Below are 26,964 nucleotides of genomic sequence, written 5' to 3' on the forward strand. Positions count from 1 at the left end.
CCCCACCCATCTCTTCACAGCCAGAGGGCCACTCTGATGCCAGGCACTACAGCAATTAAGAAATTACCATTACACTCAAACACTGAGCAGCAATCTAAATTACGACTAGAAATTGAAGGGAGAGGAGGATGAGAGGTAGAAAGGAGGCATCCAAAACCAAAATTTTCTGGAATTTATTCTACACTTTTTAGTTTCAAAGACAAAATAGATAAAAGTAAACGCAGCTAACTGGAGGAGCCCTTCCATAAACTAGAAAACAAAATGTATGGAATATTCTCAACCTTAGACACGTGTTCTGACTTGCTAGAGAATGTACTGCTAATTTTTACTTAAAAAATTACAGAAATCACCTTCCAAATTACAGTCCTGCACTGCATAAAGACATTTTGGTCAACGACAGACCACATATATGATGGTGGTCCCATAAGATTAGTACCATGGGAGGCCAGCCCGGCGGCATTGTGGTTAAGTTCGTGAGCTCCACTTCAGTGGCCTGGGGTTTGTGGGTTCAGATTCTAGTTGTGGACCTACACATCATTCATCAAGCTACGCTGTGGCAGCATCCCATATACAAAATAGAGGAAGACTGGCACAGATGTTAGCTCAGGGCCAATCTTCCTCACCAAAAAAAAAAAAAAAAAAAAAAGGAGAGAGAGAGAGATTAGTACCACACAGCCTAGATGTGTTGGAGGCAATACCATCTAGGTTTGAGTAAGTACCTCTATGATGCTCATGCAACAACAAAATCGCCTAATGATGTGTTTCTCATAAGGTATCCCCATTGTTAAGGGACATGTGACTGTGCTATGATGCAGAGTTAGGTGTCAGAGTGTGAATTCTCACAGCAGGGTTTTCCAGTTCTCATCCTACAGTGCTTGATCAGACTGAGTAACTTACTAACATAATAATCAACTTTCATTTAATGATCGCAAATGCTTTCACTACCAAATACATCCAATTTGGTATAGTATATTTTTCCATTTTTCACATTCAAATTGAAGCATATTAAATGAAAACTACTCTAAGATATCAGGTCCCCCTGGATCAGACTGGCAGAGGCCCAAACACTTGGCAGCACCTTCTGCCGGTGAGGCTGTGAAGGGTGCTGATGGCATGCAAACTGGGGACCACATCCACAGAGGGGAATTCGGAAACACTATCAAAATGACACTGACCTGTGGACCCAGTGATCCCACTTCTAGAAACAGGGCCTGAAGATGGCCCTCATCAGATACAAACAGCGCCTGCCCACAGTCAGTCACTGCGGCCACATCCATCAACGAGGATGGGTGCTCAGATGTGTCGGGTAAAAAGGCAGCCAACACAGCGTGAATAGTGCTTGCTACCTTTTATGAGACAGAAGGGAAAACAAGGGGAATTACAAATATGTCTCTACGTGTGTGCTTTTTTTTGCAGGATAAAGCAGAAATAAAAATGGTTGCCTCTAAAAAGTGGAGGAGATAGGGATGGAAGTGAGATTTCTAATCAAATCTTTTATGTAATTTTGACTTTTGAGCCATGTAATTATTTTGTACATAAAAAGAAAATAAAAAAAGAAAATTCCAAATCTGAAACAAATAAACCTAATTGTATACTGATTGGGCAATATAACTGCAGATAAAAGAATATTCCTCAAGGGGCTTTATAACACAGTACTTTAACTTCATCCTAAGCAGAATATACACTAAGGACAAAAAGAACTTAAAAACACCTTAAACTTTGCTAAGTAGTTTCATCAGTAGTAGTAGTAACATAATATAGTAATTTTACAGTCCATTTTATGTACATTTTAGCATAAAATAAATATGCCAATGACACTAAGAATCAAGATTTTCAGGATAAGAAAAAGATACAAATTTTAAAAAATCAAAGAAAGTAAATAAAACCACATAATTTTAAATTTGTACTGAGAATAATCAGCGCGAACTGAAGATGTTTTAAGAATTTATTTCTTAGCTCTGCCCACCAGACAGGTGCTTACAGCAGCAATAACATATGAACACAATGAACACATCTAATTCCGAGACTTCAGTTTCTACCTTTCTGCACTAAAAGGAACCAAAGCACTGTGGAGGAATGGCTGAGGGCAGTCCTGGGAGAGAAAGGGGAAAGTGCCAGAAAGGAAGTGCTTCCAGGACGATGCTGCCTGAGAAGGACCAGGAGCCACCTTTGCGGGGAGCCCAAGTGGTCATAGTTATATCAATGTGAACATCAAAAAACAATAACAAAACACTTTAATAGATTACAATATAATGAATAAATGAAAATCCATTAGTCTGCACATTCAAAAAGGAAAAATAGAAACATTTGCCACAACTCAGGTGAATATTACAACCCACTGCTTCCCCTGAAAAGTGGTAATAAAGGGAGAGAATTCAGCATTTGTCCTGTCTTCTTAGGACATAATGGATGAGGGAAACATAGATAAAACAAAGAAAGAAAGAAAACAGCATTAGAAAGTCAGCTTCAGTCCCAGTAGGACAGCCTCTGAGGACCGTGCACTAAGCAGCACATGTCACCACCTGCATGAAAACATGTGCCTGAATCCATCAGCCTCTTCATGTGAGATCACAGGGCATATATAGGGAGCAGAGGAACATGCTAAATGACACAGCACGAAAACAGCAAACAAGTCCAGAACATGGGATGTTTGCAAGACAACTGGCCTGGTGTCTTCAAAAAGTCAATGTCATGGAAAAAAACTGAGGCAGGCAAGTGGGGTACGGTGCAGAGTATTCCAGAATAACGGAGACTAAGACATAACCACCAATGCAATGAGCTAGACTAGACTGGTTTGGGAAAAGCAGCTACTAAAGTCAACTGGGGGACAATTGGGGGATGTGACTGTGGATTTGGCCACTCGATGACACAGATTATTGTTACGTTTCTTAGACGTTATCGATGACAGTATTGTTGGTTATAGAGAAGAATCCCCTTTTGCCTTTTCTTCAGAGAAAAGAGCACTTAGAGGTGATGTGCTGTGAAATCTGCAATTTCCTTTGAAAAAGTGTGGCAAGCCCCAGATGGGTGCAAGGTGGCAATCACAGCTGTGACAAGTGCTCCATCCTGGGGCGGGCACAGAGGGGCCATGACCGTGCTTTCAACTCTCTGGTCAGTTAGGAACTTCACAATACAACCTTGAAAACCCTGAAGCATATTTGTTTCCAACTCAAAGTACACATGCTCTCAGTTAGCTGTCAAGTGACCCAGGGGATCAGAGAGCGGCAGCTGACACTCTTGCCTGGGTCACACTTGGGGATGACGGTCTTCCCCAAGGCTATAAATTAAGAAGTGGTCTACAGCTGAGAGTAACTTGAACGTATTCTGAGGATACATAACCACAACACATTCTAGGGGTGGCAATAGCATCAACTCCTCAAAGCCAGAAATTCCAGCGACAGCTACTGTGCTTGTGCAAAGAAACACTATAATCAAGTCCTGGCTAAAGTGAGATGGAGAACCCAAAGCTAAAAGCTAGAGACGGCTGCTAAGGGTTAAACTTCCAAAGCCCAGAACCAGTGCTGTTTCCACGCGATGTGGTCAGACGCCGTGATAAGGCTACCTTGGAAACAAAGCACATTCCAAAGCGAGCAAACAGCACAGTAAGGTCAGCTGGTCCCTGTTCTGTCCCTGAAATGTTCTGGGTCACAGACCAGGGCTATTTGGGTTGTTCTGCTCACTTTTCTGTGGGTCCCCCTTACCCAACACCAGTACTCTTGCCGCCTACCTTTTCTCCTGGGGTACAGGGCAATCCCACCCGTGACAAGTCTGAAATAGCTGCTGTGGCTGGAAGCTGCTGGAAGAGTCTTTAAAGCATCCTTTTCCTTATAGGATGTGGAACATGGCCTCTGTGACAGAGCAACTGGAACTCTCCCCGAACAGCACACAGCTCCCAGTGCTGCTCCCTCCACAGCAAGCAGACCACAGGTGAGGCTCAGTCGGTGGTGCCCTCAGATGAAAACTCAGCTCCTTACCATTTATATCTGCGGGGGCGGCGAAGTAGGAAAGAGCGAGTGCAGGGCCACAAGGCCAAGGGGCTGGGACCTCCCCAGCCAGATCAAGGACACACAGAGAGTGTCCAGTGGGCCATCGGGGGACACCCGAACCCCACCCGACCCCCAGGCCAGTGTCAGCTCTTTCTACGGTCTGCAGACTTTGCTGGGAAACAGCTGGGACACAAATGCTGAAAGGCCTTCACCTGAATGAGAGGGAAACCAAGCAGAGAAGACACCTTATCAGGAGCATGAGGAGCCAAGGAGGGGCTCTACCGACAGGACACAGGCTCAAGCAGAGGGACCAGCCTCTCCACCACACTGGTGCTTCTCACTCAGGGCCTCCACCCTGTCACCCCCAGACCATCCAGGGCTGAACTCAATGTCCTCTCCCTCTAGAAGAAGAGGTATTCCCAGAGCACACTTCTCACACAGGAACTGCTCATCATGTCTGCCCGTGCCTGCCTGTATCTTTTCCTTGGAGCATTTATTGGGCCTTTTTTGCTGGCTGACGTCCATTCCCACCACCACTACGTAGGTCCTCTGAGGAAATCCAGGGTAAGGCCTTCTTTTAAAAACCACCATTGCCCCCAGCAGGTAGAATAGTGCCTCGTGCAGAGAAGAGAGGTGAGAATACCTCATGGAGAGTCAAGCATCTGTCTCTCCTGCTCCCCTCTGCCTCAGAAAAAGGGGGCATGAGAAGAAAAGATTTTATTTCTAGCAATGCCTTGCAGAATTGAAACTACTGAAAGGACACAGCAAATAAATAGCAAGGAAGTGATCTGAGATATTCTAGAATGAAGGAAAATCCAGGTAACGAAAAGCGGGGTGAGGTAGAAGGGCAGGAAACACAGAGATGCATAAAGGGCCAAGGCCCTGGAAGTGTGCGGGACTGAAATCTGCTGCAATCCAGACACTTGAGAGGCCAGAACCGAGGCTGCAGGACGGTAAGGGCCAGAGGCACCCTCTGACTTTTCACGCAGCTGAGTTCAGTAAAATACAAAATGTGAACATGAACAATAGATTCCTATAGCCTACGTCCTCTAGTCCTGAGATTTAAATAGAAATTTAAAAATCAAATAGTAATTAGAACAACGACAGTCTCTTGACCCTATGAAACTGCATGTTTTGTGCAGAGAAGCTCAGCAGGAAACAGAACGCCAGTGACGGAGAGTCGGATGGGCCTCGAACCCACTATCAGAGGCTCCTTGCCCCGCACCAGCTGCTATGCCCAACGGTCACTCACCTGCTTCCCTCCCCTGAGAGGCAATCATCAATCATCATACCAAACGAGGAGAAAAGAGACAAGAGTTCAGAGACTGAAGGAGCTGAAGCCAGCAAAGAAAAAACCCAAATACCAAGTGAAGAGAAGGACTGCACTGACCATGATCACCACTCTTCGTGCTGCAACAGCTCCGTCTCCCAGCTCCGGTCACTCTCCAAATTCTACGCCGGACAGGGATCTGAAATACAGACACACACGTCTCCTTCACTAAATAAATACTGCCTGTCAGCTCCTTTGCACAGACACAGAATTCAATCAACGATCCTACTAATTTACTTAAAACCTTTCTCCAAGGTGTTAGGAACATTCTTTGCACAGCTTGAGTTACTTACAAACCTCTTCATGTGGATGCGGTGGCGTGAAAGAACAGAGTTTTCACATCCAAAGACTTCAGGAATTAACCAGAACAAACAGTGAGTGTGTGGGAGGGGAGCACTGTCAAGTAATCACATGTCAAGCGGACTAAAAGTCTGAGTTTTCTTCCAATAAAAGGACTGTGTCCTTTGAAACTTTTGAAGATTCACAGAATATCTCTTAACGTGAGCTGGATCTTTTCCAGAGAAAATGTAACTTATGACAGCCAGATATAATCTGTTTAAGGATTACAGGAAGTACACATCCCTGCATGGACAGCCCACGGGAAACCCTCAGAGTATGGAGTCCAGCGCCTGTAAGCTGTTTCCTCTCACAAGATAACTCTGTTTAGTAATGGAAATTAATTCCTAATTGAAAGTTGGCTTATTCATAGCACTTTTTAAAAAACTCCAACTAAATCCTTCCTAGTCCCCTAATTTTATCACCATGATATAGAGAAAACATGAAAAACTAGTATTCCAATATAAAAAGTCAGGAGGATGCCCTTGCTTTAGCAACCTGGCCTCATGAAAGTCTGAAGTGGATTTCTAAAACTATGCACTTGATCTCATCAGAGAGAACTTCAAAATAACTTCCCCTTTTTACACACACGAGCACGCCGATGGAGGCCTCTCCTGCCGGCTCACCTGGGCGGGCACCTGTGTCAAAGTCGCCCAAAACACCGAGAGAGGACCAGGGGAGCCCGCAACCCTCTTAAGCAACGGAGGTGGTGTGGGTCACGGAAACAGGACAAAAGACACACAAATGACTCCAAGTTTACTTGGGTCTAGGAAAATAGCAGCTGGAAAAATACTCGAAATTATGCTGTGTAGTGAGTCGTATCTTTATTAATTAAATTGGAATGGTCACACCCAAACACACACAGTAACTAAAAAGCCTGGAAAGCACGTAGTAACACTGAACCCGTCTCATCCGCTCCCTAAGACACATTTAAACAGGCCCTCGGCTGTCTCTTCCTGGATATGCCGCTGAAAACCAAGCACAGCTAGAGGAAACCCCAACGACACAGTTTGCAAGGCAGCTCGCTGTGCTGGCGGAGGGGCACCTGCCCCGGCTCCGGGCTGCCCGCGCCTGCCAGCGACCCCCGCGGACCCCTCCTCGGGGACGACCGCCGTGGCCTCGGCCCGGCCCGGCCCCCGGGCCACGCTCGCGTGCGCGCACAGACGCACGCGCGGCCAGCGCGCACTCACACCGGCGGCCACACTCCCGCTCGCCAAGCCGCTCCGGCCGGCACCACGGCCCGCGGGGCCGCACCAACTTTTTACCACTTTAGGTGTTTCCTCCACAAAATCCTACCGCCCGGACAACGCGCCTCGGGGGCGACCGTCCGGCCGGGCCCCGGGCGCCAGCTGTCAGCGGGGTCGGGGGCCGGGGGCGCGGGGTCCGCCGTGGCCGCGCGGGGTCTAGGCCACGGAGGCCGCGCCCGGCCCCCGGCCCCCGACCCGGTAAGGGCAGTACCGCGGGCCCCGGCTCGGCCCCTCGGCCCCGACCCCGGCCTGACCCTCATTCCCCAACCCCTTCCCCGGCCCGGCGCTCCGACCCCGGCCCCTCGACGCCGACCCCGACCGGAACCCCCAGCCCGGCCCCCGGCCCCGGCCCGGCCCGGGCCCGACGGCGCGCCAGGACGGCCGGGCCCGGGGCGCGAGCTCGCGGCTGAGGCAGAGCCGGCTCGGCCGCCGCCGCGTACTCACCGCGGGCGCCGGGCTCGGGGCGGCGCGGCTCCCGCCCGGCTGCGGACGACGGACGGCGCGGGCGGACGCGCTCCCATTCATTAGCCGCGGCTTTGTCTGCCCCCGCCGCCCCTCCCGCCGCCGCTGCCGCCGCCGCCGCCGCCGTCGCCGCCGCCGCCCGCAGCCCGCCTGCCCGCGACGCCGCCGGACGCTGCGCCCCTCCCAGGGCCCCGCGCGGCGCGGGGCGGGGCTGGGGGCGGGGCCGGCGTGCGCAAGCGCAGAGTCCGCACGCCCGCCCCGCCCCAGGGCCCGGCCTGGCGGGCAGCAGGAGGCGCCGCGGCGCTCCCGTCAGGGTGGGCCCGGGACGACCACGCAGGCGCAGTTCCCGCCCCCGCGCTGGAGGGTGGGGGGGGGGCCGGACAATCACGCAGGCGCAATCCCAGCCCCCGTGCTGGGCGGACCGACCACTCAGGTGCAGAGTCTGTGCGCCGGCCCCGCCCCCGTGCTGGGCAGAGCCGACCACGCAGGCGCAGTCCCCGCTCGCCAGCCCCGCCCGCGGGTCCGACCCAGGGGGCGGCAGGGTCCGGACGCGCTGGCTGGGCGGGGCCGGCCGTGGCGGTGTCTCTGGCGGCTGTGCAGTTGGCGGTGGCCGGCTGCGAGTTTCCGGGCGGCCGCGCACGTGCCTGGGCGCAGAGGGCGGCTGCGCCGCCGATGGGCCCTCGGCTCGGCCGGCAGGTGTGCGCAGGTGCCGGCAGGTGCGCCGAGCGGGGCCCGATTGCGCGTTCCCGGCCCCGGGCCCGACACCCAGCCCGCCGCGGGGGCCGCGAGCGCGGGGAGGGGAGCGGACGCGGGGCCGACTTGCCCCTCCGCCTACGGCCGCGTCACGCGGGCGCCCTGAGCCCGGCTGACCTGAGACGGCGCCGAGGTCCTCCTTCACGCAGAGCGCTCCGAGGCTGCGGCGGCAGCGTGCAGGGTGCGCTTAAGCCCTTAAGTCTAAGGCGATAAGTGCTTCCATGCGCGGCCTCGTTCACTGTAGAACAGGGATTAAGCTTAACCCCTGTGGGGGCGGAGGAAAAGAGCGACCCTCACCCCGCAGTGGCCAGCACCAGGGAGGCGTCGAGGTGGGGGGCTGTGGCCCAGCGGCAGCAGGCGCCTATGGCTGCTTTCACAATGCACTGGCCGAGCTCAGGAGCTGCAACAGGGACCGTATGACCCGCGAAGCTAGGAATGTTCACTGTCTAGTCCTTTACAGAAAAAGTTGTCAACTCCTGCTCTTGATGAACAAACCTCTTCAGATCTCTGCCCAAATGTCATCCTATTGAGGCTCTCCCTCACCATTCTCTATAAAGTTGCACCCCATTCCCTTTACCGGCTCTTCTGCTTTCATGCTTCTCTGCAATTTACTCATTCATTCGTGATCAGCCTCCCCAGCTAGAATTAACAATCCAGAAGAGCAGGGCCTTCTCTCTCGTGTGCACTGATGGATTATACACAGTGCCAAGAAGAGCAAACACTCTTTAAGTCTTGGTGGAATAGGTTGATTGAGTCTCCGCAATTGCCAGGCATGGAGGTAGGTGTGGACATAAAAGATTCCCCTAGCAGAATGGCGACAACTCTTCCCGGAAGGACTTACCAGGTCCACCTCCCTCCTTCCTCCTCCCTCCTGTACCTTCTGTATCCTGCAGGTCAGCCAGGTGTGGCCTGCTCTGAACCTTCCCAGGAAGGATTTTGTTCTGTACATAGGGTGGCCATATAACTTAATGCCCAAATGGGACATTAGGTCATGAAATGGGGATGCTACCAATCATGAAGCTGGCACCAGCATAAACTGGGACTGTCGTGGCAAGTCAGGGCGCTTGGTGGACCTATCTAACAGCTGTGATCCATTCATTTAACAAATGTTTGAAGAGCACTTTCTGTGTGCCCAAGGCACTGCACCTTTTTTTTTTTTTTCACGTGAACCAAAGTTTAGGCTCCTGGGTTTTATTTGAGTTCTGAGTACAAACCTGGAGTCCCAGAAAAGCGAAGGGGGGGGGGGGTTGTCTTCAGAGTCAGCAGCAACAAGTACAAGGCACAGTGTGTAGTCCATGCAGTCAACACGGGGATTGAAGAGTGACCGAGCACTCTGCTCCAAGGTCACTGAGGCTATTGAGGCAGAGGACTGACCTATAGCACCCTCCACCGGCTGAGTGGTCCTCTGTGACTGCGGGCAGCACTGCGTCCCTTGGAGAGGTTTCACTCCATGTGCAGCTTCCCAGCCCTGTGACATTGGGCATTTCTTCGTTTCTCAGATGTGAATTAAGATTCCAAGCCCACCTAAGGGGACATGGGGTCGACAGTGTCACACGTAGAAGCAGCTGAGTCCCCTGGCCCTGGTGACCACTTGGTCACCGGGGCAGCGTAGCAGGGTCCTGAGGGCTGGGCCTGAAGCAAGAGTGACTGTATCTCGGAGCCCCTCCCCATAGTGGTTTGGGGTGGACACCTGCCAGTCTCCTGCTGAAGATGCCATGGCTGAGTCCAGTGGTTACCTTCTTCTGGAACAAGAGAACAGCCAAAATAATTGAAGCAGACAAAGCACACGCTAGGACCAAGCATAGACAAACCCGGAGAATAAGCCAGGAGAGCTGCTTTTATAGAGAAAAAGGGGGAGGGCGGGGCTGTCCTTAAAGAAAGTCCATTGGGGAAGAGTAACAGTTCGGGGGCAACAGCTTCTCATTGGCTGAGCTGGGCATTTCTCATTGGCTGAGCTGTGACGTTTCTCATTGGCTGAGCTGTGGCGTTTCTCATTGGCTGGGCTGTGGCGCTTCTCATTGGCTGGGCTGTTACCGGGCTGGGAGAGAAATCTTCCTTTGGTACCAGAGTGGTGTTACTTGGGGTGGAAGACACAAGCGTTTGTCTTTTCGTGTTTGGAGTAACTGATGTGTGATGGGGCTGAGAGCTCCCCCTGCAGGCCTTCCCCATCCAGTTTAGTTAAGGTTTCTTTTGTTAATTTCCACCGGCATTTGCAGGACAGACGGAAAACAGGCGTGGGGGGGGGGAGTTTGGGGTGGGTGGGGGTCGGAGGGCGAGGGGGCATTGTGCAAGCTGTGTTCAGGGGGAAAGGTTTCCTTGATGATCTGGGTGCAAGTTCCCCCTGATGGCACTTGGCCCAGAGACACTGCCAGGATGCACACAGGCCACACACTCCTGGGAGGCCTCTGTGGGGCAGGTGGGGCAGGGTGGGCAGCAAACACATACCAAGCCTGGTAGGGTTGGGCCCCGATACCAGGTGAACCCATACATTCCTCACTTGGGCTCCCCTACAACTGGGTGCCCCCGCACCAGGGTACCACTGCACCCGGGTACCTCCCACCTGGAGTCCTCCCATCCGGGTATCTCTGGTATCTCCATCATTGCGGTTCCCAGGACCTCCCAGGCCTCCTGGGGTAGGCGGGACCTAGAGTGGAGGCTCTAGTTCCCCCAGGCCCAGCGAAGAGGAAGTGCCTCTGTGGCTTCCACTTCTGAAACGTTTTCGCTTTGTCACTGTGCTGTTAGAGGCAAGACTCCAGCTCCTGCTGAGGATGTGCGACGGTGTCCTGGCCGTGTTCCTCCGGAGGCTCGTGGCTGGAGTGGCCTTCCTCCTTTGTGGCAGACGAGCTACGAGGGCCTGCACTCAACCGCTTCCGGAAGGCCTGCCACGGGGCCCTGGGACCTCAGAGCTGCAGCAGATGGTCATCTTCTCGGTGCAGGAGGTGACGTTGATGTCGTGGTGCCTGGAGAGTGACGCGGCCAGCGGCAGGCAGGTGCAGGGGCCCCCAGCACAGGGTAGCCAAGCCGTGAACACTGGCCCAGCTGCCTAACTGATGGCAGGGCAGACCCCACAGTGTGGCCAGGGCCACCGCCAAGCCCCAGGCCCAGCCCTGCTGCTGAGATCTCTGGAGGCCTCCTTGTCCCCACCTGAACGGTCGGAATGATGGTGGTACCGCCTCCTCCGGGCGAGGGAGGGTGTGCGCAGTGCAAGGCAGGCGGGAGGAGCTGCCTTGCCAGAGCCCTGGTGCGACCTGACCCTCTGTTGCGCGGGCCGGAGGATCCCGTCCGGGTGGAGGCCCGAGGTGGAAGCACCCAGCCTATGGAAGGTGAGGACTCTGAAGGAGTCGGGAACAAACCCTGGGGGCTTGGCTGGAGCTTGGCCCCTTCCTGGCGTGCAGAGGAGAGGTTTGAAGGTGAACTGGGGTGACTGTGTTAAGAAGACCACTCGGGGTGCTGGAGAGGCAGTGAGGTGACCATCTATGTCACCTCGGGAGATGCTCCAGAGGGCCTTAGGAGAGAAAATGGCCTGATTTGGTGAGGGATTAAGGTGGACAGAGATGCAGGCAGGGTCCCTAGCAAGTGGTGAGGACCTCAGGTGAGATGGAGTATGTGGGAAGAGAGCTGCACTTACCTTCTTCCTGGCAGGGAAAAGTGGCAGCAGTAGGTGCCATGAGGAAATCTCAAGCCTGGCAGGGGAGACAGGGGCTGTGGGGCAGCGATGGGGTGCTCGGGGTGCTCGGGAGGGAGTAGGCAGGAAGTCTTCAGATGCAAGGCCCTGGGGCAGGAGCAAATGGCTGCCCATGGGAATGGTGGAATGGTGAGACCAGGAGGAGGGGCTGCTAAGGGTCATGGGCATGGGTCCAGGGAGGAAGAGAGGTGATGACAGAATGATCCGGAGGGAGAGAGAGAGCCAAGGAAATCCCAGGAGGCATCCTTGGTGGCAGTAGGTAGGACCCACCAGGACGTGGGGAGGAGCCCAGGTGGGGGCAGGCCCTGACTGAGGCAGAGGGCTCAGGTGGGCTCACACGCAGGCCTGCCTGTGGCAGCTGGTTTTCTTTTATTTTTGGAGGTGGCAGTGGCATCAGAGTTTGTAATTGTAACTAGGACTGCCAGCTTTAGCAGATAGAGGTACAAGTATTCTATGGGGCAGCCTCATACTAAAACATTATTTGTTTATCTGGATTTAAAAGTTAACTGGGTGTACTGTATTTTACCTGGCAATCCTGATTGTAACAGGAATACTCTTCCCTATTAACAGTCCAGCCAACACCAAAATAAAGAAAAACTGAGAACTATCTATGATCACACTAAATGGATAACTTTGAAGACAATGAGATGTCTATCTCACTCAGGTTTTATATACAAGCCTGTAGATTAAAAAAAAAAAGGTTTTACTGTATGTATTCTTTTTTAATTAGCTGTTTTCGCTTAATAAAATACCTAGGTGTCCCCACCACCGATTATGGCTGCACAGTGCCGTTCTGAATGGCCGCTTGATATCACACAGCAGGGTGGGCACACAGCCCTGTGGAAGGGTCCCAGCTGTGTCCAGCGCCCTGTCATAAACAATTCTCAGAGAAGCATGACTGCTCTTATGCCTTTGCAGACCCGTCTGTTATTTCCTCACAAAAAATTCCTAGAGGTGGAATTTTCTTAATTGAAAATTTTATGGAAGCAATCATAGGTTCACAGGCAATTCTAAGAAATAATACAGAAGGATCCCTTGTACATGTTAGCTCATTTTTCCCAATGGCAACTAACATTTTATAAAATGACAGCAGAAGATTGCAACCAGGATATTGACGCCAATACAATCCACTGATCTGGTTCCAATTTCCCCGGGGTTTTACTTTTGTTCATGTTTTATCACCAATGCAGTTTATCACCCTTGTTGGTTTTTGCATCCAGTCAAGATACTGGAGAGTTCCAACAAGCATTGCTCCAGGGGGTCCTTTTGTAACCACATCTACTTCCCTCCTGCCCCTGCCGTGTCACGAATCCCTGGCAACCACTAATCTGTTCACCATTCCTCAAATTTTGTCATTTTAGTGTTCCACAAATGGAATCATGTAGTAAGTAACCTTTTGGGATCGGCTATTTTTGCTCAGCGTAACTCCCTGGAGATCCAACCAAGTAGTTGCCTGTATCAGTAATTTGCTTCTTTGTATTGGTCAGTAGTGTTCCATGGTGTGGATGGACCACACTTTGTTTAACCACTCCCCTAATAAAGAACGTCTGGGTTGATTCCAGTTTTAGTGCATTACTAATAAAGATGCTATGAACACTTGTGTACGGCTTTTGGTGTGAACAGAAGTCTTTATTTCTCTGGGATAAATGCCCAGGAGTGCAATGACTGGGTCATAAGGTAGTTGCATAAGGTAGTTGGAGAAATTGCCAAACTGTTTCCAGAGAGGTGGCACCATTTTACATCCCCACTAGCAGTGTATGAGGGATCCAGTTTCTCCACACCCTCACCAGCATTTGTTGGTCACACTTTTTATTTTCATCGTTGTAATAGGTGTGATACCTCATGGTGTTTTAGTTTGCCTTTCCCTAGTGGCTAATGATGTCGAACATCTTTGCATATGCTTATTTGACGTCTGCATGTGCTCTTCATTAAAATGTCTCTTCATATCTTTTGCCAATTTTTTAAGTGGATTACTGATTTTCTTACTGTTGAGTTTTGAGAGTGTTTGTACATTCTATACGCCAGCCCTCTGTCAGCTAGGTGGTTTGCAAATATTTTCTCCCAGTCTGCAGCTTGTCTTGTCATTCTCTTAACAGGGTGGTTTGCAAAGCAAAAGTTATTAATTTTGATGAGGCCTAGTTTATCAGTATTTTATGTCTCTTGCTTTTGGTGTCGAGTTAGGAACTTTTTGCCTAGCTCTAGATCCCGAAGATTTTCTCCTACGTTTTTTTCTAAAAGCTTTATAGTTTTAAGTTCGTGATCCATTTCAAGTTAGATTTTGTATAAGACGTGAAACCCTTAGGTTGAGGTTCTCCTCTTCCTCCTCCCTGTCTTCTCCTCCTCTTCTCATCCCCGTTGTCTCCCTGTCTTCCTCCTCCTTCTTGCCTGTGGGTGTCTAATTGCTCCAGCACGATTTGTTGAAAAGGCTGCCTTTCCTCCATTGAAATGCTTTTGCACATTTATCAAAAATCAGTTGGACATATTTGTGTGGGTCTAGTTTGAGTTTTGTATTTTGTTCCATTGACCTGTGTGTGTATCCCTCTGCCAACACCACAGTCTTCTTTTTTTTTTAAAGATATTATTTTTCCTTTTTCTCCCCCAAGTCCCTGGGTACATAGTTGCGTATTTTTAGTTGTGGGTCATTCTAGTTGTGGCATGCGGGATGCCACCTCAGCATGGCCTGATGAGTGGTGCCATGTCCGCGCCCAGGATTTGAACCAGAGAAATCCTGGGCCACCGAAGCAGAGCACATGCGAACTTAACTACTCGGCCGTGGGGCGGACCTCCAATACCACAGTCTTGATTACCATAGCTATAATAAGTCTTGAAATTGGGTAGACTGATTCCTCCCTCTTTATTCTCCTTTTCAAAATCATTTTAGCTATTGTAGGTCCTTTGCCATTCCATATACATTTGAGAATAATCTTGTGTGTATGTACAAAAGAACTTGCTAGGATTTTGATAGGAATTGTGTTAAACTTGTTTATCAAGTTGGAGAGAACTGGCATTTTTACTATTTTGAATTTTCTAACATGAAAATGGTACCTCTCTCCATTTGTTTAGATCTTTGATTTCTTTCATCAGCATTTTATTATTTTCAGCATAGTCTGTACATATTTTGTTAGATTTACACCTATTTCATTTTATTTTGAATTATTGTAAATGGTGTTGTATTTTTAATTTCAGTGTCCTGTGTTCATTGCTAGTATGTAGAAATACAACTGATTTTTAAAAAATGTTTGTGTCGTATCCTGAGACCTTGCTGAGCTCACTTATTAGTCTTAGGAATTTTGTTGGTAGATTCCTTGGGATATTCTGTGTAGATAATCATTTAATCTGCAAATAGAGATGGCTTTATTTCTTCCTTTTGGAAATAACTGCATTTTCCCTCTTTTCTTGTCTTACTACACTGGCTAATACTTCCAGCACTATGGTGATTAAGAGTGATGAGAGTAACACACTTACCTTGTTCCTCATCTTTGGGGGAAAGCATTCAGTCTTTTACCATTAAGTATAATGTTATCTCTACGTTATTTGTGGATGATCTTCATCAAGTTGATGTCATTACCCTCTATTGCTACTTTACTGAGAGTTTTTATTATGAATTGCTGTTGAATTTTGTCAAATGCCTTTTCTGTAACAATTGATGTCATGAAGTTTTTTTTTTTTTTGAAGATTTTATTTTTCCTTCTTCTCCCAAAGCCCCCTGGTACGTAGTTGTATTTTTTTAGTTGTGGGTCCTTCTAGTTGTGGCATGTGGAATGCCACCTCAGCGTGGCTTGATGAGCGGTGCCATGTCCACACCCAGGATTTGAACTGGCAAAACCCTAGGCCACCGAAGCAGAGCTTGCGAACTTAACCACTCAGCGACAGGGCTGGTCCCTGATGTCATGAAGGTTTTATACTTCAAACTGTTAATATGATGGATCACATTGATTATTTAATTTTTTTTTTTAGCCCTGAGCTAATATCTGCTGCCAATCCTCCTCTTCTTGCTGAGGAAGACTGGCCCTGAGCTAACATCCGTGCCCATCTTCCTCTGCTTTGTATGTGGGACGCCTGCCACAGCATGGCTTGCCAAGCGGTGCCGTGTCTGCATCCGGGATCCGAACCGGCAAACCCTGGGCTGCCTAAGTGGAATGTGTGAACTTAACCGCTGCGCCACCGGGTGGGCCCCACATTAATTTAATTTTGAATGTTGAACCAGCCTTGCGGTCTTGCAGTAAACCCTACTTGGTCATTGTGTATAATTCTTTTTGAATATTTCTGAATTCTATTTATTAATCCTTTGTTACAGATTTTTGTGTCTATATTCATGAGAGATATTGGTCTGTAGTTTTCTATTTTGATTCTGTCTTTATTTGGTTTTGGTATCAGGATAACACTAGTTTCATAAAATGAGCTGGGCAGTGTTCTCTTCTGTTTTCTGAAAAAGATTGTGTAGAACTGGTGTTAATTCTTATTTAAACATTTGGAAAAATCTCTGCTAAAACCATCTGGGCCTGGAGATTTCTTTTTTTTAAGTTTTAAAATTATGAATTCAACTTATTTAATAGCTATATGGCTCTTTAAATTGTCTATTTTATTTGGGGGTAGCTGTGGTAATTTGTGTTTTTCAAGAGATTGGTCCATTTCATCTAAATGTCAAATTTGTGTGTCCAGAGTTGTTCATAATATTTGCTTATTATCCTTTTGATGTCTGTGGGGCCCATCGTGATATCCACTGTTACGTTCCTGATATTGGTAATTTGTCTTTTCTTTTCCTTCTTGTTTGTATAGGGTTCTCTAAAGAAACAGAACCAATAGGATGTGTATATATGTATATATGATGTGTGTGTATATATGTACATATGCGTGTACAGTAAGGATATTTATCATAAGCAATTGGCTCATGAGATTGTGGAGGCTTGCTGAGTCCAAAATCTGATGAGGGAGGCCAGCAGGCTGGAGGCTCAGGAAAGAATCAAAGTTCAAGTCCAGAGGTGGTCTGCCGTCGAACCAGGAAGAACTGATGTTGCAAATGAAGTCAGAAGGCAGTCTGCTGGAGAATTCTTTCCTGCTTGGGGAGGTCAGCCTTTTGTTCTATTCGGGCCTTCAGCTGATTGGATGAGGCTCATCTGCATTATGGACGGCAATCTGCTTTACTCAAAGCCCACCAATTTAAATGTAAATATCATCTAAAAACACCCTCACAGAAATATCCAGAGTAACGTTTGACCCAAATATCTGGGCACTGTGGCCCAGGCAAGTTGACACATAAATTTAGCCATCACAATTCTCTTATTACCCTTTTGATGTCTGTAGCTTCTGGAGTGATATCTCCTGCTTCATTCTTGTTATTGGTGATTTGTCTTTTCTCTTTTTTCTCCTTTGTAAGTGTTCCCTCAGGTTTGTGAATTTTATTGATCTTTTGAAAGAACTAGCTCTTGTTTTATTGTTTTTCTGTTTTCAATTTCATTGATTTCTGCTCTTATTTGTGTTATTTTCTTCCTTCTGCTTGCCTTGGGCTTAATTTGCTTTCCTTTTTTTTTTTCTTTTTGTAGGTTCTTAAAGTGGAAGCTTAGGTTATTGATTTGAGACTTTCCCTCTTTTCTCAGATATAGATTTCCCTCTCAGCACTGTTTTAGTTGTGTCCCAGAAATTTTGATATATTGTATTTCCATTTTATTCAACTCAATGCATTTTAAATCCCCTTGAGCCTTCCTCTTTGACCTATGGATTCTTTAGAAGCTTATTGTTTAGTTTCCAAGCATTTGGAGATTTTCCTGTGGTCTTTCTGCTATTGCTTTCTAGTTTGGTTCTATTATGATCACAGAACATAGTCTGTATGATTTCAATCCTTTTAACTTTGTTGACTTTTGCTCTGTGACCCAGGATATGGGCCATCTTTGTTGATGTTCCGTGGGTGCTTGTGCAGGATGTGTATGCTGCTGTTGTTTGTAGCGTGTTCTATGCGTGTTGTTTAGATCCTCTTGGTTGATGATGGTGTCAGGCTCTTCTAGATCTTTGCTGACTCGCTGTCTAGCAGTTCTGTCAGTTGCAGAGAGTAGGGTGTAGGAGTCCCTAACTATAATTGTAGATTTGTGTATTTTTCCTTTCAGCTCTATTATTTTTTGCTTTCTATATTTTTAAACTCTGTTGTTTGGGGCATACACGTTTAGTGTCATGATGTCTTCCAGAGGATTGATCATTTTATGGTTGTGCAATGTTCCTCTTTGTTCCCAGTAATTTTCTTTGCTCTATCTTTACTTCATCTGATTTTATTTATAATAAATAACATAATATATAATTATATCATATTGTAATATCTAATAAATGATACACTATGGCCACTTCTACACTTTTTTTTACTGATATTTGCATTATATATGTTTTTTCATTCTTTTATTTTTAACCTACCTATGTCATTATGTTTGAAGTGAGTTTGCTATAGACAACCTATTGTTGGGTCGTTTTTTTTTTTTAATCCACTCTGACAATCTGTGTGTTTTAGTCAGTGTATTTAGAACATTTACATTTAAATTTTTGATATATTAGGACTTATTTATTTATTTATTTATGACTTCCTCTTCTGCTTGTTTCCTCTCTTTCTCATTCCTCTCTCTCTTTTCTTGCTTTCCTGTGGGATACTTGAACATTGTTTAGAATTCCATTTTGATTTTTTGTAGTGTTTTTGAGTCTGACATTTTGTATAATTGTCTCAGTGGTTCTCTGGGTGTTCTAGTAAACTAACATAAGTTATCACAGTCTGTGGATATTGTTTTAGCACTTGGAGTGAAGTATAAAAAACTTACTTCCATTTAACTCCCTTTACCATCCCCCTTTTTCTTTTGTTTTGCTTGAGGAAGACCAGCTCTGAGCTCACATCTGTGTCAGTCTTCCTCTATTTTGTATGTGGGCTGCCTCCACAACACAGCTGACGAGTGGAGTAGGTCCACACTCAGGATCTGAACCCATGAACCCACGCTGCTGAAGCAGAGTGTGCAGAACTTTAACCACTTGGCCCTGGGGCCAACCCTCTACTATCCTCTTTTAAAAAATTAAAAAATATAATTTTCCAAAGTATTTCCTATATATACATTTAATACCACATCAAATAATGTTATAAGTTTTGCTTCTACCACCCAATATGACTTAAGAAACTCAGGATGAGAAAGATAATCCTGTTGGTATTATCCCATGGTAAAGAAATCCCATGGTGTTTTACCCATTCCATTGTTCTTCTTTTCTTTTCTAAAGTTCTCGGCCTTCTCTTATCATTTCTTCTCTATTTGGAGAAATCCCTTTATCTGTTCTTTACGCGTAGTTCTGCTAGTGATACCTTCTTTAATTTTCCTTTGTCTGAGAATTTTTTTATTTCCCCTTCATTCCTGAAGCATATTTTTACTAGATATAGAATTCTTTCTTTGCAGCCCTTGAAAAGTGTGCTGCTTCCTTCTGGCCTCCGTGGTTCTGATGAGAAATCCACTGTTGTTCCAGTCGTTCTTCCCTTAGATGCAATGTGTTGTTTCTCTCTGTCTGCTTTCAAGATTTTTTTCTTTGTCATTTGTTTTCAGAAATTATCATGTGTGGCATAGATTTCTTTGAGTTTATCATTCACTCTGCTTCTTGAATGTGTAGGTTTATGTCATTTGCCAAATTTGGAAAGTTTCTGCCATTAGTTCTCCAAATATTTTTTCAGCCTCATACTCTTTCTTCTCTCCTTCTGGGATACAATGACACAAATGTTTCATTTATATTTTTATAGCCCCACAGATCCCTGAGGCTTTGTTATTTTTTTCCCCCTTCAGTCTATTTTCTCTCTGTTGTTCAGATTGGGTCATTTCTACTGTTCTATCTTCTAGTTCATGGATTCTTTCTTCTGTCACATTTATTGTGTTACTGTGTCCATTCAGTGAGTTTTGTATTTTGGTGTATTGTATTTTTCAGTTCTATAATTTCCATTTGGTTTTTTTTAATAATTTGTTTCTTTGCTAAGATGTTCTATATTTTCACCCATTTCAAGATAATTTGTACTTGCTGTTGAAGCACTTTTGTGATGGCTGCTTTACAGTCCCTGTCAGGTAATTCCAACATCTGATTCATCTCAGTGTTGGTATCTGTTGATTGTTTCTCATTCAAGTTATGAATTTCCTGGTTCATGGTGTGACAAGCGATTTTTTTAAAATTGTAATCTGAGCAGTTTGGGTGTTGTGTTAGGAGACTCTGAATCCTGTTTAAGCCTGTGTGGTAGCAGGCAGTCATCCTGTTCAGGCGCAGCACGTCCTGGCCTCCTTTTGTGAGTTGTACTTCCAATGATCATTGTTTTCAGAGCCCTTACATTTCTGTCCTGTCTGTTTTGTTTATCTGGCCTACTGGAGCTTCCACTTAATTTTGCTGGTGCTGAGCCAGCCCTGGTGGCCTACTGGTTAAAGTTTGGTGTGCTTGTCTGTCAGTAGCCATGCTGTGGCAGCAGCTCACATAGCAGAACTAGAACAACCTACAACTAGAATATATAACTATGTACTGGGGCTGTGGGGAGGAAAAAACAAAAAAAGAGAGAGGAAGATTGGCAACAGATGTTAGCTCAGAACGAATCTTTCTCAGCAAAAAAAAAAAAAAAATCTTATTGATGCTGCCTATGGGAACAGAGGTAATTCTCCAGGCTGCCCAGAGCCAGTAGGTGGGGAGTGAGTGAGGTTGGACCCATGGGAAGGAGAATGCTTCCAGAGATCTGGTGCCATCAGGGTTCCTGCTCAATCTCTGCCAATTCCCCCATGGGAGGATGGTTAGCCTTCCCACAGCTGCTCAGTGGGAGGGTGGGGATATACTGGCCCTGGGCTGCCTTCTACTGCTGGGTGGAGGATGAGAGATGCCAGGTTGCTGTGTTTTTCCTCAGTCCTAGGTCCCCAGCTAGCCTACTTTTCTTTTCCCACCAGAGTCCCATAATTGTCTGCGCTATTATTTCCCAGTTTTTAAAGTTATAGTTAGTTGGAGAAGCAGGGAGAGATGAGTCTAGCCCATTTATTCCTGAACTAGAAGTCTCTGGTGTTATTTTTTATTTTTATTGATGTAATTTTTTATTCAATGTATTTTTAAAACAGCTCCATTGAGATATAATTCATATACCATACAATTCACTCACTTAAAATGTATAATTCAGTGGTTTTTAGTATATGCATGGGATTGTACAATCCTTCTCACAGTCAATTTTAGAACATTTTCATCATCCCCAAAGAAACCCCATACCCATTTGTAGTCACTTTCCATTTCCTCCTCCCCAGCCTCTGGCAACCAGTAACCTGCTCTGTTTCTCTATAGATTTGCCTATCATGGGTGTTTCATATGAATGGAATCATACAATATGTGGCGTTTGTCTTCTTTCACTTTGCATATTATTTTCAAGATTTATCCATGTTGTAGCACATTTTAATACTTCATTCCTTTATATCACCACATAATATTCCATTTATGGATATACCACATTTTATTTATCCATTCATTAGTTGATGGACATTTGGTTTGTTTTAACGTTTTGGCTATTATGAATAATACTGCTATGAATCTTCATGTACAAGTTTCTGTGTGGACATGTATTTTCATTTCTCTTGGGTATATACCTAGGAGTAGAAATCCAGGGTCATATGGTAACCCTATGTTTAACATTTTGAACTGCCCAACTGTTTTCCAAAGCAGCTGCACCATTTTACATTCCCACCAGCAATGCAAGAGAGTTTCAATTTCTCCACATCTTCACCAACACTTGTTACTATCTGACTTTTTGATTCTAGCCATCCTAGTAGGTATGAAGTGGTATGTCATTGTGGTTTTGATTAGCATTTCCCTGATGGCTAATGATGTTGAGCATCTTTTCATGTGCTTACTGACTATTTGTATATCTTCTTTGGAGAAGTGTCTATTCAAGTCCATTGCCCATTTTTTATTTGGTTATTTTTTGGTTGTTGAGTTGAGGCCTTTGGCTTTTATTCTGAGAGATGGGAACCCACTGGGAGGTTCTGAGCACGAGTGTGGCAGTATCACTTGGGCTGCTGGGTAGAGAAAAAAATACAGAGGTACAAGGGTGAATCAGAGAGACTAGTTAGGATACTGAGATAATCCAGATGAGAGATGACAGTGACTGGCCCTGGGTAGTAACAGAGGTGGTGACACGGGCTGGGTCTGGACACATTTTGAAGGGGGACCAACAGGATTTGCTGATGGATCAGTTGGAGATGAAGGCCAGAAGCTGAGTATCAGTTGTGTTAAGTTTGAGGTGCCTATTAGACATTTCAGAGGAGATACTGAGGAGGTAGCTAGATATAGGAGCTGTCAAAGCATAATTTTCAAAAACTTAAAAATATGACTCTACATAAATACAGCTCTAAAATGAAGATGTGTCAAAGATTTATTTAAATCATTAATGAGGAAACTGGTATGATGGTGAGGGTGGTTCGAAAGATTGGAGAGAGAGGGAAGTATTTGAAGTGGCTGGAAAAAAGCTTGCTAATTTAGATTGAAAACTGGTTAATGTTCTACAGGGCCATAAAACTGCAACCTTTTCTAACTGTAATCTTTTCTACTAGACAGAAATAATTTTTATCACTTACTACTGGGCAAAATACATTTGCATTGCTGTCAGACAAGAATCATTTTACCTAGTCATCCATTTTCTACAAGTTAAAGTCTACTTTTACTGAGTTGTAAAAAAATCATTGTTGTCGTTACTGTTGTCAGGTGGATTCCGACTCCTAGTGACCCTGTGTACAGCAGAGCAGAAGCCTGCCTAGTCTTTTTGCACCATTCCTAGAGGTTTTTTTTTTTTTTTTTTTTAGGACGATTAACCCTGAGCTAACATCTGCTGCCAATCCTCCTCTTTTTGCTGAGGAAGATTGGCCCTGAGCTAACATCCACACCTCTCTTCCTCCACTTTATATGTGGGATGCCTACCACAGCATGGCTTGCCAAGGCGTGTCATGTCCACACCCGGGATCCGAACCAGCGAACCCCGGGCCACCGAAGTGGAACATGTGAACTTAACCGCTGTGCCACCGGGCTGGCCCCTCCTAGAGTTTTCATGGCAAATTTTTTGGGAAATAAGTGGCCAGGTCCTTATTTTTAGTCTGTCTTAGTCTGGAAGCTCCACTGAAACCTGTCTACCATGGATGACCCTGCTGGTATTTGAAATCCCGGTGGCATGGCTTTCAGCATCACAGCAACACAAAGCCACCACAGTATGACAACCAACAGATGGGTGGTATGGTTACCTGACCTGGAAATAAATCTGGGCCAGGGCAGTGAGAGTACCAAATCCCTCTTTTTTTTTTTTTGCAGGGAAAGATTCACCCTGAGCTAACATCTGTTGCCAATCTTCCTTTTTTTTTTTCTCCCCAAAGCCCCAGTGCATGGTTATATATCCTGGTTGTAAGTCCTTCTATGTGAACCACCACCACAGCATGGCAACTGACAGACAGGTGGTGTGGCTCTGCAACTAGGAAACAAACTCGGGCCGTCGAAGCAGTGAGAGCGCCAATCTTTAACCACTAGACCATCAGGGCTGGCTTGAGGGCACCAAATCTAAACCACTAGACCACCGGGGCTGGCCAAAAAATCATAATCAACAGTAAATAGCAAGTTAAATAGTTTTACACCCAAGAAAATTCCAAATCTCTTGGCACGTGTGCTAGACAACACTTGGCTTCCCATGGAAAGGACCCACCACCATCCTTTTGCCTATTCATAAGTTTTGGAAAATTTTTATTAGTCTCCTGCTGCCGCGCCCCCCCCCTCCCCCGCCCCCTTATGAGGAGAAATAGTCTCCAAAGGTTATTCTTGACCACAGAAAGCTGGTCTTATTGTGTTTGGACCTGATTCATCTACACAGGTGCTGTAAGAAGTGGTAATTAACATGTACAGGCCTCCTTGTTGGGCCAGCACGTCTAAGCCATATGGCATTACCCAACAACCAAGTCCGGAAAATCAACTTCTGTCTAGAGATGTCATCATAAGGAATGTAGGCATGAGCCTCTATTATGCCTGAGATTTAAATTTCTCTTATTTGCTCTTCTAGTCCTGGGTTAGGAAACCAAATCAAACTAATCTTCCTCTGGTTTGCCTGCAGTACCTGTGCATGTAGGGAAGTTTCTATCTTCTCAAGGTCTGTGGTGTCTGCCACAGTTCTTGTTTTCCTTACTACTTGTAAGACAGAGCCCTGGTATGCCATAGTACAGGTACCTGACCAGTATCGGTTTGAGGGCTGTGTGGGCATTGGTTCAACACAGCTGTCACAAGCCTTTTTCTAAGGTAGGTGGGTCATATTGAATCACATGAGATGTATTCTCAAATATGACACCCACATAAAGCCTTGGTTGCACAATCAATTTGTCTAATTATATCCTGGTAAAAAGGAAGACTGATTTCTATTGAAACTATGCAAATAACTAGATTTCTGTTAAAAGAGAAGAGTCAGTAAAACTACTTTTTCTGAATTATGAAGTGAGAAAATATCATTTGAAGAATGTTTTGTTTGTGAAAATTAAAGGTTGGAGATAGATCAAGAAGGAAAAAGGATTTTTTTTTTGGTGAGGAAGATTGGCCCTGAGCGAACATCTGTTCCCAGTCTTCCTCTACTTTGTATATGGGATGCCGCGATGGCATGGCTTGATGAGCGGTGTGTAGGTCCACACCTGGGATCCAAAACAGCAAACCACAGGCTGCCAGAGCAGAGCATGTGAACTTAACCATTAAGCCACTGGGCAGCCCCAGATGAAGGATTTTATCTTACTTCTGCCAGACTTCTTCTATCTTCTGCAATAGAACATTAAAAAAATAACACTAGTACCCTTATCCTTGCCCTTTGTTGGGTCGAGACTTCAGCCACAGATCTAATGGTGTGGAGGTGGAGGTGTGGAGTGGGAGGGGGCAGTGATGTTTCTAGAGCTGAGCTTTTGGCTGGTACATCTAATGGAAGGGGCAGTGGTTGATGTGTCTGGGGCCACGTTTCTGGCTGGTATAGGCCTGACACACAGTGAGGACTGAGCTACGATGAGGTGAATGCATAGAGGTTTGCTCAAACTGATTGTTGAAAAAGAGTTATATCGAAAGGGGAAAGGATAGAATGAACTCTGTTGGATTGGAATTGGAGCTATCAGTATGAACTCAAGGTTTGCTAATAGATATTGAAAAAATATAGGGGTGTGTGTACATACTTACACATATTTTTCCTAGCTCTCTCTGCTGAGTGTAAATGGAATCCACTTTATATTAACAACCTTCTGTGATTTGTTTCTCCCATTCAGCATTATGTGTCTGAGATTCAGCCATGTGGCTAAGTGGTGCAATTCATTTGTTTTAGTAGCTGTGTGCTATTCCATTGTGCAGACGTATCTCACTTTATTCATTTTATTGTCCATGGACAGGTAAGATTTTTCCCCAGTATTTTTTCTATTAAAAACAGTGCTGCTTTGAACATTCACGAACATGTTGCCTGAAGAACAAGTGTAGGTTTCTCTGGCATACAGCTAGGCGTGGAATGTACCTAGGAATATATACTGGCTTGCTGGTAGTGGGTATGCACATTATGGCAGCTTGCATTTTCCCAATGTGGCTACAACAACTTCTCCTATACCACATGCTTCTCTTAAAATGTGACTTCGAAACTTCTCTCCACAGGAAGTAGGGGTCGATGTCCACCCATCTCTGGAATCTGGACAGGCTTGTGTAGATGCTGTGTGACTTCTGAGGCTACGATATGAAAAGCGATACAGGTCCCTCCTAGTTCTCTTGGGACTCTTGCTCTTGGAAGCTGGCCACCATCCCACAAAGAAGTCCCCAAAGCCCTCAGCCCACAGCCTGAACCAGCTTACCAGCCACATGACTGCACTGTCTTGGAACAGCCTCTCCAGCCTCCAGTGGAGATGCCCCAGCTGGTGCAGCATGGACTAGACCAACTATGTCTACCGAATCCACCCCAAACAGCAGATCTGCGAGCAGGAGGAATGATTGTTGTTTTGAGCTACGAAGTTTCAGGGGTGGTTTGTTGTGCAGCAATACACACACATGTCCAGCTTCATTGGGTGATGCCATCTTATTTACCAAGATAATGGTACCACTTGACATCCTGGGCAACAGTGTATGAGTGTTTCCGTTGACTCACCTTCTTGCCATCACTGGGTTTTGTCAGACTTCAACATTTGTGCTTATTTGGTGTGGTTTTAGTTTGCATTTCCAATTACTAGTGAGGTTATTGACCCTTTCCATGTTCTTCTTTGCAAGGAGCCTAATTATGGGTTTTGCCTGTCATTCTGTTGGCTTGTCTTTTTCTAATGGATTCGAAAGGGTTCTTTATATATTCTGGAGACTAATCATTTGCAAGGTATATGTGTTGCAAATATCTTCTGGTTTTCACTTTTTGTTCTTTATTCTCCTTATGGTCTTTTGAGGAACAAAAATTCTATGATACATATTTTCTATTCTTTTTATTTTCAATCTCTGACATTTTTAGGTGTATTTCTTGTAAGCAGTATTTGATATTTATATTCCAATCTCAGAGTCTCTGTTTTTTAATAGATGAATTTAATTCAATCATGTCTCTGATTACTCAAACATTTGAATTATTCCTGTTGCCTCTTACTATGTTCCTTATTTATCATGCATTTATCTTTTTCTCTTTCCTGCTTTTTGTTGGCACTGTCAGTTTTTCTTCCTTTCAGTTTTCCCCAGCTGTTTTCAAAGTTGTAAATTCCATTTCCATTTTTCTAGTGGAAACTTTGATATTTTAACATTTTAAATTTTTTTCTATTGATTCTAAATCCTCTAGCAATACAACTTTTGCGTGCTTTTACTTCCTGCTTCCCCCTCCGCTTGCCATGTGCCATGAGTTTACCTGGGATTTTCTCTCAGGTTATTATTTGATTTTAACAGTCCAAACTGGTTTCTTTGCTGGCACTCATGTCTCACTCTTGAATTCACTTTTCATTTTGCTAGGGTATATCTCTTAGTAACTTTGTTGTTGTTGTTGAGGGAGATTCACCCAGAGCTAACATCTCTTGCCAATCTTCCTCTTTTTTTGCTGAGGAAGATTAGCCCTGAGCTAACATCTGTGCCAGTCTTCCTCTATTTTGTATGTGGGTTGCTGCCACAGCATGACTGTGTGGTGTAGGTCCGCACCCGGGATCCAAACCTGTGAAC

General features: G+C 46.0%; 1 protein-coding gene and 1 long non-coding RNA gene across 3 annotated transcripts in view; one reads left to right on the plus strand and one right to left on the minus strand.

The window, feature by feature from the left end:
• Positions 1-7,519, minus strand: part of ZBED4 (zinc finger BED-type containing 4) — a 29,310-nt gene extending 21,791 nt beyond the window's left edge. The window contains exons 1-2 of one of the 2 annotated variants that reach the window (XM_044777482.2): positions 7,344-7,519; positions 5,377-5,455 (exon numbers count right to left, since the gene is read on the minus strand). The gene's annotated coding sequence lies outside the window, so the exon portion shown is untranslated. Of the gene's footprint in view, positions 1-5,376; positions 5,514-7,343 lie in introns of those variants that run through there. The other variant, XM_070506697.1, reaches the window with a different exon arrangement.
• A 361-nt stretch (positions 7,520-7,880) lies between these two features.
• Positions 7,881-26,398, plus strand: LOC106845992 (uncharacterized). Its single transcript, XR_011502514.1, has 3 exons — positions 7,881-8,057; positions 10,857-11,437; positions 25,447-26,398. It is a non-coding gene; the product is annotated as an uncharacterized lncRNA (long non-coding RNA).
• Positions 26,399-26,964: the final 566 nt, after the last annotated feature.

This window comes from Equus asinus, chromosome 4 (assembly GCF_041296235.1).
Source record: "Equus asinus isolate D_3611 breed Donkey chromosome 4, EquAss-T2T_v2, whole genome shotgun sequence".
NCBI classification, from domain to species: domain Eukaryota; kingdom Metazoa; phylum Chordata; class Mammalia; order Perissodactyla; family Equidae; genus Equus; species Equus asinus.